The sequence below is a fragment of the Silene latifolia genome, chromosome 5 (genome assembly GCF_048544455.1).
Source record: "Silene latifolia isolate original U9 population chromosome 5, ASM4854445v1, whole genome shotgun sequence".
Taxonomy (NCBI): domain Eukaryota; kingdom Viridiplantae; phylum Streptophyta; class Magnoliopsida; order Caryophyllales; family Caryophyllaceae; genus Silene; species Silene latifolia.
The window spans coordinates 63,842,493-63,851,331 of record NC_133530.1 but is presented as its reverse complement, the minus strand read 5'-3'; positions in this window follow the sequence as shown (position 1 = coordinate 63,851,331).

Sequence of the window (8,839 nt, the reverse complement as noted above, 5' to 3'; positions counted from 1 at the left end):
AGGGAGAAAAGAGGGGGCGGACACTCGCGTAAGTCTCAAATGGGTGGCATTTGAGGGGCATTTATAGAAGAATGAGTGGTTGTGTGAGTTTTGAGCGACGTGGCCACCTGGGCTTGTCAAAGAGGCGCGGGCCAAATCGCGGCACTTCGAGTTGTGTTGTCACTATCACAACAAACGCAATCATGATTTGTTCTATCCTAGGTTTTGTAGTCACATGTTTGGTACTTGACCATTCATGAATCCGGGAAAACTTAGTATAGAAGGCTTGAAGATATTTTGTTTTTGTGGTTGACTCGGTTTGACTCGTTGTTGGAGTCGGGATTTTGAATTCTCGAGTCGGTTTTTTGGCTTGGTGTCGGTTTTGACTCTAGTTAGTGTCATCGCGACCCCGCTGTTGTGCATTAAACACTCCAGGTATTTTTGAAATGTTTTGAAATGTTTTGTTTTCGAAATCGTTTTAAGTTTTCCGACGTAAAGTTGTACACAAACTGTCGATCAAACGCCGCGATCCCAAAACATGTTGTAGTCCGGTAATCATCGGGTGTTTGTTGGAGTCTCCGTAGATACTGGGTATCTACAGAGCCCCCACTTTGACTGAGGCTTGGACAGGGCAAAAGTCAAAGTAGAGTCCCCAGGTCAATCGAAGATTACAACCTGAAGACCCAAGCGACGTCGAGGCGGCTCGAATGGATTCGGGCCAAGGACCTGCCGTCGGGAAGGGCGACGCCAAGGCGACTCGAGGGTACGAGTCAAGGACCTGTCGTCGGGAACAGTTTAGAGTCTGTCGACTGTCCGTGCGGGTCGTTTAAAGTCCGTTAGACTACGTGCAAAGGCTCGCCAGCCATAGAAAGGAGTCATACCTGAGGCATCTTCGGATATGTCCTTGCATGTTTGCGGATAAATGCTCGCCAGCTGCGGTGCGTATGTGAGGAGGGCTCGCCAGCCGCGGTGCGTTGTAAGGCTCGCCAGCCGCGGTGCGTTGTAAGGCTCGCCAGCCGCGGTGCGTATGTGAGGAGGGCTCACCAGCCGCGGTGCGTTGTAAGGCTCGTCAGCCGCGGTGCGTTGTAAGGCTCGCCAGCTGCGGTGCGTATGTGAGGAGGGCTCGCCAGCTGCGGTGCGTATGTGAGGAGGGCTCGCCAGCCGCGGTGCGTTGTAAGGCTCGCCAGCCGCGGTGCGTTGTAAGGCTCGCCAGCCGCGGTGCGTTGTAAGGCTCGCCCGGCGCGGTGCGTATTGTAAAGGCTCGCCCGGCCAGCGGTGCGGCTAAAGCTAAGGCTCGCCATGGCTGTGTAAAGGCTCGCCAGGCCGCGGTGCTGTGTATGTAAGGCTCGCCGGCCGCGGTCGGCTGTAAGGCTCGCCACGCGGTGCGTTGTAAGGCTCGCCGACCACGGCGAGGAAATGTGCCGAGGCATCTTCGGGATGTGTCCTTAAAAAGGTAAGGAAATGTGCAGAGGCATCTTCGGGATGTATCCTTGAAAAGGTAAGGAAATGTACCCGAGGCATCTTCGGGATGTATCCTTGATGTGTTGCGGACAAAGCCTCGCCAGCCAAATGTGACGGTCGGTTAATGGACCATAGGAATAGCCGCGTCGAAAGGGCTTGTTTTGAAAGTAGCGAACTTGTGATGTCGGCCGGGAAATAAGCGAGTATGGATTCTCACTATCACTTTGCTTTTGGAATGAGCGGGTTCCGCGAGGAAGCCCCCTGCTGGCATTTGAAGGAATAGTGAATTTGGAATTTTCACCATTCGGTTTGAATTTGTAGTGGCGGTTTTGATCGCCGTTTGTCTTAATTTTGAAAGGAAACAGCAAATTTCAAATCTGCTATTATATTTGAAGTGACGGTTTATGTGCCGCCGTTGACATTTGAAAGAAATAGTGAATTTGGAATCTTCACTATTGATTGAAGTGACGGTTTATGTGCCGCCGTTGACATTTGAAAGAAATAGTGAATTTGGAATCTTCACTATTAATTGAAGTGACGGTTTATGTGCTGCCGTTTGCTTGAAAGAAATAGTGAATTTGGAATCTTCACTATTATTTTGAAATTGGCGGTTTTGATCGCCGTTTGCTTGAAAATAGCGAGTTTTGAATTTTCACTATTATTTTGAAATTGGCGGTTTTGATCGCCGTTTGCTTGAAATAGCGAGTTTTGAATTTTCACTATTTGTTTTTGTTGGTTTTCGAGGAAATGACAATATTTGATATCGTCAATGAAAATTTTGAAGTTTTTTTGTGGGAAATTGGGCCAAAGCCCAAATTTACCTAAAAAAAGAAAGGGGAGGCCTGGTTTAGGCGTGAGCCACTTGGCGATGCAAGCCGACTTCCCTATTTTTTGTTAAAAAGACGCGAGGTTGAGTTGCAGATGAACATTCATCTTCAACCTCGAAAATTCGCCCAAAATCGCCATTGACGGTCCTTCAAGCTTGATTTCATCCGTGCCATTGTCAACAAATGTCATCTCAAGGTAAGTACCCCCTCTTGAATCCTTTCAAATTTGCTGATTGTTAGCTAGATTGAATTAGGGCGGATTTTGCCCTAAAAATCGAATTGGGCATTTTTGTTTGAGCCAATTTCGAGTGAAATTGATGTTTGCATTAGGTTAGAAACCTGTTTAGGAGTATAGGGGTGCTTTTAGTTTGCATTTTGGTCCCCGTTCCCGCTCCCTATTCTCGAAAAACGTGGATGAGGCGAGAAACCGTCTCATTTCATAATGCCAAGTTTATTTTCTTGGGTAGTGGGCCCCACTAGGTTGCATTGTAGTTGGGAAAACCCGTGTTTGCCATTTAAGGATCTTCATTGGATGTTTGTGGGCAAAATTGAATTTTTGCCTTTTGCGACGGTCTTACGTCTGACAAAATAAGCGCTTGCCTGGGCTTGAATTGAGTCAGTCTGCCTTGAAATGGACCTTATTGGTATTTTAGGTCACCTTGAGGCGTGATAAAATCACGTTTGCCTTTTTGCGGTCGTTTTCGAATTTTTGACCGGCTCGGGCTCAAATTAGCGTATGAATTGCCTTTTTGAACCGTATAAAAATCCTCATTGTGTCGGGAATGTATTTTGGGTTGTTGGCAGACCTTGTATGGGTCTTGAAATGCCGTTTTTGTGGTTTTGACTCGTCTTTTTCTTGAAAAGAGGGGCGAGTCGTTTTTGTGTTGTTATTTTTTGTGAATGGTTCAGGGCGGGATTGCCCTTTGTTTTGTTTTGCAGGTTGTGTTTTTTTTGTTTTTGGGTTTATCCATTTCATGCCGTCGTAATGCCGAAATTTTGGCTGACGTTTTTTGTTTGCAGGAGAGTGTTCGGAGCAGGCCGGGTTCATGGCTGCGACTTTCCAGGAGTTGTTCGGGCCGGGCCCGGTTGGTACTCCGGTTAGTACGCCCGCCGTGGTCGTGGAGGACGTCACTGAGGAGGAGAGACCTCCCGAGCGGTATTGGGCCTCCGGGGCCGTTGAGGAGCGCGCAGAGCCCGTTGTTGGGGCTGTTAGTGCAGGTAGGGCTCAGACTGGGGCTGAGGCAGGTACCTCCGGGAGGAGGGTTACTTCGAGGGAGCGACGTCCTCGGGGGACTAGGCGGACGTTGCGAGATGTCAACAGGGTCGTTGAGTTGGGCCCTGTCCACGACGTCGAGTCTCGCGGTCACAAGAGGCGGAGAGCTGAGACAGCCCAGGACGATGCTGACGTCGCGAGTTTCCGTGCCAGGCGAGTCACGGCCCCGTGGGGGTTGCTCTTACGACGGCGCCGAGAGTGGGCCGAGGGTTTTGACGGTAGCCAGTTGTTGCTTCGACTGGACCGACACCTTTCCTACCGTGCTCATGAGGGCATAGTGAGTCACGTTCCCGGTTGAAATTTGTCATTCATTTTTGAACTGTCGAGCCTAAACATGCGTTCTGACGTTTGTTTGTTTTTTATTTCAGGAGATCGGCACCATGAGAACTTTCTCAGGCTTTTCTACCTGCTTGGGCCTCTACGATGTTCTCCGAGCTGGGTCGAGAGCGTTGATAGAGAGGTCGGCGTTTGGGCCGTTGGTGGCCGCTTGGCGGGATATTCATGGATCCTCGATTAGGTCGAACCTGTGTTTGATCCGTGCTATGTTGGACCGTGTCTTTGGGATACGACGTCGTCGTTTCACATGGAGTTTGGGGAGGTCGGTGTGACTTTAGAGGACTTTACCATGGTGTCGAGGCCTTCCCGTGGGCAAGCGCCCATTGAGTTTACACGACTCGGAGAGAGTGTCCTCTCCTGCGGTCACCGCTTTGATTGGTACTTGCTTTGCCGAGCCTTCCGACGTCACTCCGTGCACGATTGCGAGTTCCTACGTGAAGGACCACTTCACTGAGAGGGTGGCGGGTGTTGTTCCGGCGCCGTTGGCGAGCCCGGAGGCGGGCCGAGGCCGACGCGAGGGAGGCGCGGGCCGTGGTTGTGGTACTTCTTGGGTGCCACGTACTTTGGCGACAAGGCGAGCGCTTGTCGACCAAGGTGCTTCCTCTTCTTGCCGACCTTGACGCTTTGGGTCGGTTTGATTGGGTTACGCCGGCTCTGGCGAGTTTCACCCGGTACTTGCACGCGGTGGTGCGTCTGGAGACAGTGGGAGCGGGCAGTGCCCCAGCTTTGGTTGGTCCCGGCCTCATCCTTGAGGTACGAGTTTTTTTTTTTTTTTTGGTGGTTTTTTTTTATTTTGATTTTGATTTTGGCAATTTTTGAGAAATTGGCTAATTTGTGTTTGCTGTGTTTGATTACGGGCTTGGTTGTACGCTTACTTCACTCCTCTGCGTCCGGGGACTGCAGACGGTGTTCCCGCTTACCTGCTTTGAGGGGGTTGGACGGTTGGTTGGAAGAAGTCGACTAAGTCGACTTACGAGGACTGCAGGCGCCGCGTGAACAAGCTTCGGGTTGCTGATGTAAGTTTCTGCTTTCCCTTCTCCTTTATAGCAGTAACTAGAGTTAGGATGACTAGGTAGCTTAGGAAGCCCCCAGTTAGCTGAGTAGCTTGGTTTCGAATGCAGTTTGTTGGGCGGCCTTGGGAGCACTACACGGGTGTGCCGGCTGCCGTCACGGAGCGTTTGCGACCTCGCAGCTCCTTGCGCCTGTACTTAGAGAAGGCGATTGAGCCGGTTTGGTACTTGGGCGAGCGTCTAGTTCGCCAGTGCCTTACCGAGACTTTCGTCATGCCGGTTGACCCGCCTGGGTGTTGTTCCGAGAGTCGGCTCCCGATGAGGTTGAGGAGCACCTTCACGGTCGAGGAGGTGAGGAGTCATTCTTTGCGGACGCGACTCGACACCTTCCGGTTGTCGAGGCTCGCTTGGTACCCGATCGAGGTATGTTTTCCTCTTTTCTTTGTTTCCATTGCTTCCCTTGATAGGAGGGTTCGTCATTTTGATGTGGATCCAAATGGCGAGTCGACCAGGTGGATGAGGACTCGGCCCCGACTTTCCCGACGGAGACCACTTTTCGGGGGGCCGAGTGCGAGGAGCTTCAATTGCGCTTCCTGAGCTGCGGTGGCCGAGGTAGCCGACGCCGGCATGGAGTGGAGGTTGACTGTTTCGAGGGTGAGTTCATGTTTTGAACATTTTCTCCATTTATACTTTGCCTTACATTGTTTTGAAGGACATTTTTGTTTTGTAGGTGACGACCGTTAGTCACCGAACTTGTGGCGGATGGCTAAGCGCCTGGAGGGCGCTAGCTAGTGACCCGCGGCTACGAGTGAGGCTCGCTTTCTCGGTATGTTTTGTGTGTTGTTTTTGTATATTCGGTGTTGTATTTCACGTTTTTAGATCTTGAGGATCTGTTATTGTGGTTGACGGGGCACGGCGGATCCGGCGGAGCTTGCTCGGGTCCGTCTTTGAGTTGGAGGCGGCCATGTCGATGATCGAGGCCCGGGGGTTGGGGATTACCCGTCGAGACCAGGGAGTTGAGGCGTCACGAGGACGAGTGCGGAGTCGAGACGCGGTGATTGCCTCTCTCGAAGGCTCGGTTGGGCTGCGCGCGGAGGAGCTTCACGTCGAGATGGAGCGTGAGACGCCGGAGAGTTCCCCTGAGAGGGAGTCCGAGCCGGTGGTGGTGTCTGCGTTGGCGCGACTCTAGCGAGACCGGGGGCTGGTCCGACGGGAGACGTCGAGTAGTTGTTGTAGCTTGTCCGTGTCTTGGACTCTTGTCTGTACATATTTACATTTTGCGTGAGGCGGTTTGTATATTTGTGTTTTTGGATTGTGGTTTGTTTTGTGATTTTGGCTTTTTTGTGTTGTGTTTCGGAGGAGCGTTGTTGGCTGTTGACTCTCCTTTTGTTTTGCACCAGTTCCTGCATCGTTAGTGTAGAAAAACAGGCAACAGATAGCATGTAAACACGTAAAAGTAATTGATTGAAAATCACGTAAAGCATTTGTTTGAAAATCAAAATTAACCAAGATGACTTGAAGTTAAAATTTGAAAATTCGAAACGAATTTTTGAAAATTCCGTGACAAGATCGTCATGTTTGGAATTCAAAAGGAATTGATTTGAAAATTTGAGCAATTAACTCGTGTCGTGAATTAAATTGCATCGAAATTTTGAAGATGACTCGAAAAATCCAAACTCAGACCGTTAGGAAATAATTTTTAGAAAATGATTTTTGCGAGTACATTTGGCTTTTGAGGTCAAGACTCGAATTTGAGAGTGCTTGAATTTTGGAGGAAAATTGATGTCGTGTTATCAATTTTCGATTTTGATTTTTGTTTTGCGAAAAAGCGAAAAATTTTCGGAATTTCGACTGACAGGAAACGATCCGTCGCGGATCGGGGCGACTAGCCCTTCCCCCCTTAAAAAAAGAAAGAAAAATCCGTATTCTTAAAGCTGCGTCATGGAAACCGTGTCGGATTTCGTAAAACGCGAAAACAAGGAGATGTGAGTGTGAAGAAACACAAAATTTTCCGAATCATCCCGAAGAGGCGCGAGGTTCCCGGCGGGAGGTTTGAGGTGTCAGGAGAAAACACATGTTGAAAGAGACAAGTTAACAGCGAGAATCCTGGGGGAGCCTCAAAGAGGCGCGAGCGTCTTGGCGATGGAAGCCGGCTCTCCTCTTTTTCTGAAAAATGCGCTGATCATTTTGTATAAATAGAGACGTTTGTGCTTCATTGTTTCAGCATCCGAAACACAAAAACATCTCTACAAAACCTTCTCTTCTTCCACAAAAATATTTCATGGATGCTTTGGAGAATGCATTGCGACAATGGTGCCGGGATTTGTCGCCTCCCGAGAAGTATCAACTCGATTGCATGGGAGTTGGTCAATTGTTGGTGCTTCGTCAAGTCAAGGTGCAACCTTCGTTTCTTGAAGCATGCTCTCGGTTTTGGGATTCGAAACATCATGTTTTCGTTTTCCCGAAAGGTGAGATTTGTCCTCTTGCCGAAGAAGTTGAAGTCATTGGTGGGTGGCCGGGTTGTACTCCGGTGCTTCCTCCGACTTGGTTGTGCTACAAAGATAAATTCCATTCCATGTTGGGCTTGTCAACAAGCCAAGTCAACTTTCTTCTTGCTCCACATGGTGTGGATATGTTGGCTCTTATCAACATCTTCTCGAATCGGTTAGATGCTAATGTCTCGGAGGTTGCTAGGAGAAGGGCTCTTGCAGAAGGAGGGGCCGAGATGTCTTGAAGAAGGGGGGGCCGAGATGCCATGGTAGCATGACCCTTATCCATGTGATTGAGCAAATGGAGCATGGTAGAGATCCATCATGGTTGGTGCTTGGAGAGATTATCCAAGCTTTGGACAAGGAAGGCTCTTGTGGAGAAGCTCCCTCTTTTGGATCGCCAAGGATCCTCCAAGTGTGGCTATTGGAGAGGCTAAGGTATGTAGAGCCTCCGGTTAATCCTTCTTCTTACTCCTTCCGTCACCTTACCATGAAGAAGAAGTTGTACCCGGATAGTTTTGCTTCCACCGAGGCCTATTGGGCCGCAAGATTGGCGGAGGAGGGTGGTCCTCATATCCGTTGGGTGGTGTCGTGGTGGCACTTGAGGTCCTTCACGGGGTTGCCCGCTTCGGGTGCTAGTCCTCGTTCTTTGATGGCGGTGGGTTTGAAGGTTGTTTCCTTCATTTATCCCGAAAGGCTCATGAGGCAAATGGGGCGTCAACAAAAGGTGCCCGCTCAAGATACTCTTGTCCAAGAGAATGTTTTTCGGAACTCTGAGCTTGTGGAATTCTTTGAAAGGTGGTGGGCCACTCGGCCGCTTTGGGAGGTGTCAAACCCCGCTGCCACGACATGGGTGACTCCCGCTTATGTCAAGTGGTCACATGCTCCGTCCTTGGAAGAGAGATCCAAATTCCGTAAAGACGAGGTTGTCGACTTGAAGTACCGAGAGGTTGGCAAGGCCAACCGTGCCTTCTTTGAAGAGTATGTTGAGGGAGCTACTCCCGATGTGATGAGACCACCGAAGAGGAGGAACTCCGGCCCCAAGAGTATGGTGGGTCGTGCATTGGCTCATCTTGGGTCAAACATGGGGTCTTGTGCTAGACCGGAGGCCGTTGCCGTCTTAGATCCGTTTAGGATCCGTTCCGAGGAGGGAGTCCATGCTAGGCGGGCCAACAAGAAGAACAAGGGGAAGATGTACCCCGAAGGAAAAGGCAAGGGTAGAATGGAAGAGTGAAGACCTCCATTACCCGTTATATTATTATGTTGTATTATTGTTGTGAGTTTGTATTATGTTGTACTAGCTAGTTATTGTGTGTTTTGTGCTAGTTTTACTATGTGAGGTGTGTTAGTGGACACCTTAGCCCGACAAGTTGTAGACTTGTCGAGCTTTATTTGTTGTTGAAAATGTAATCCCTCCCATTATTAATTAAATAAGAGGATTGCCCGTGTCGAAAATTTGTGAAC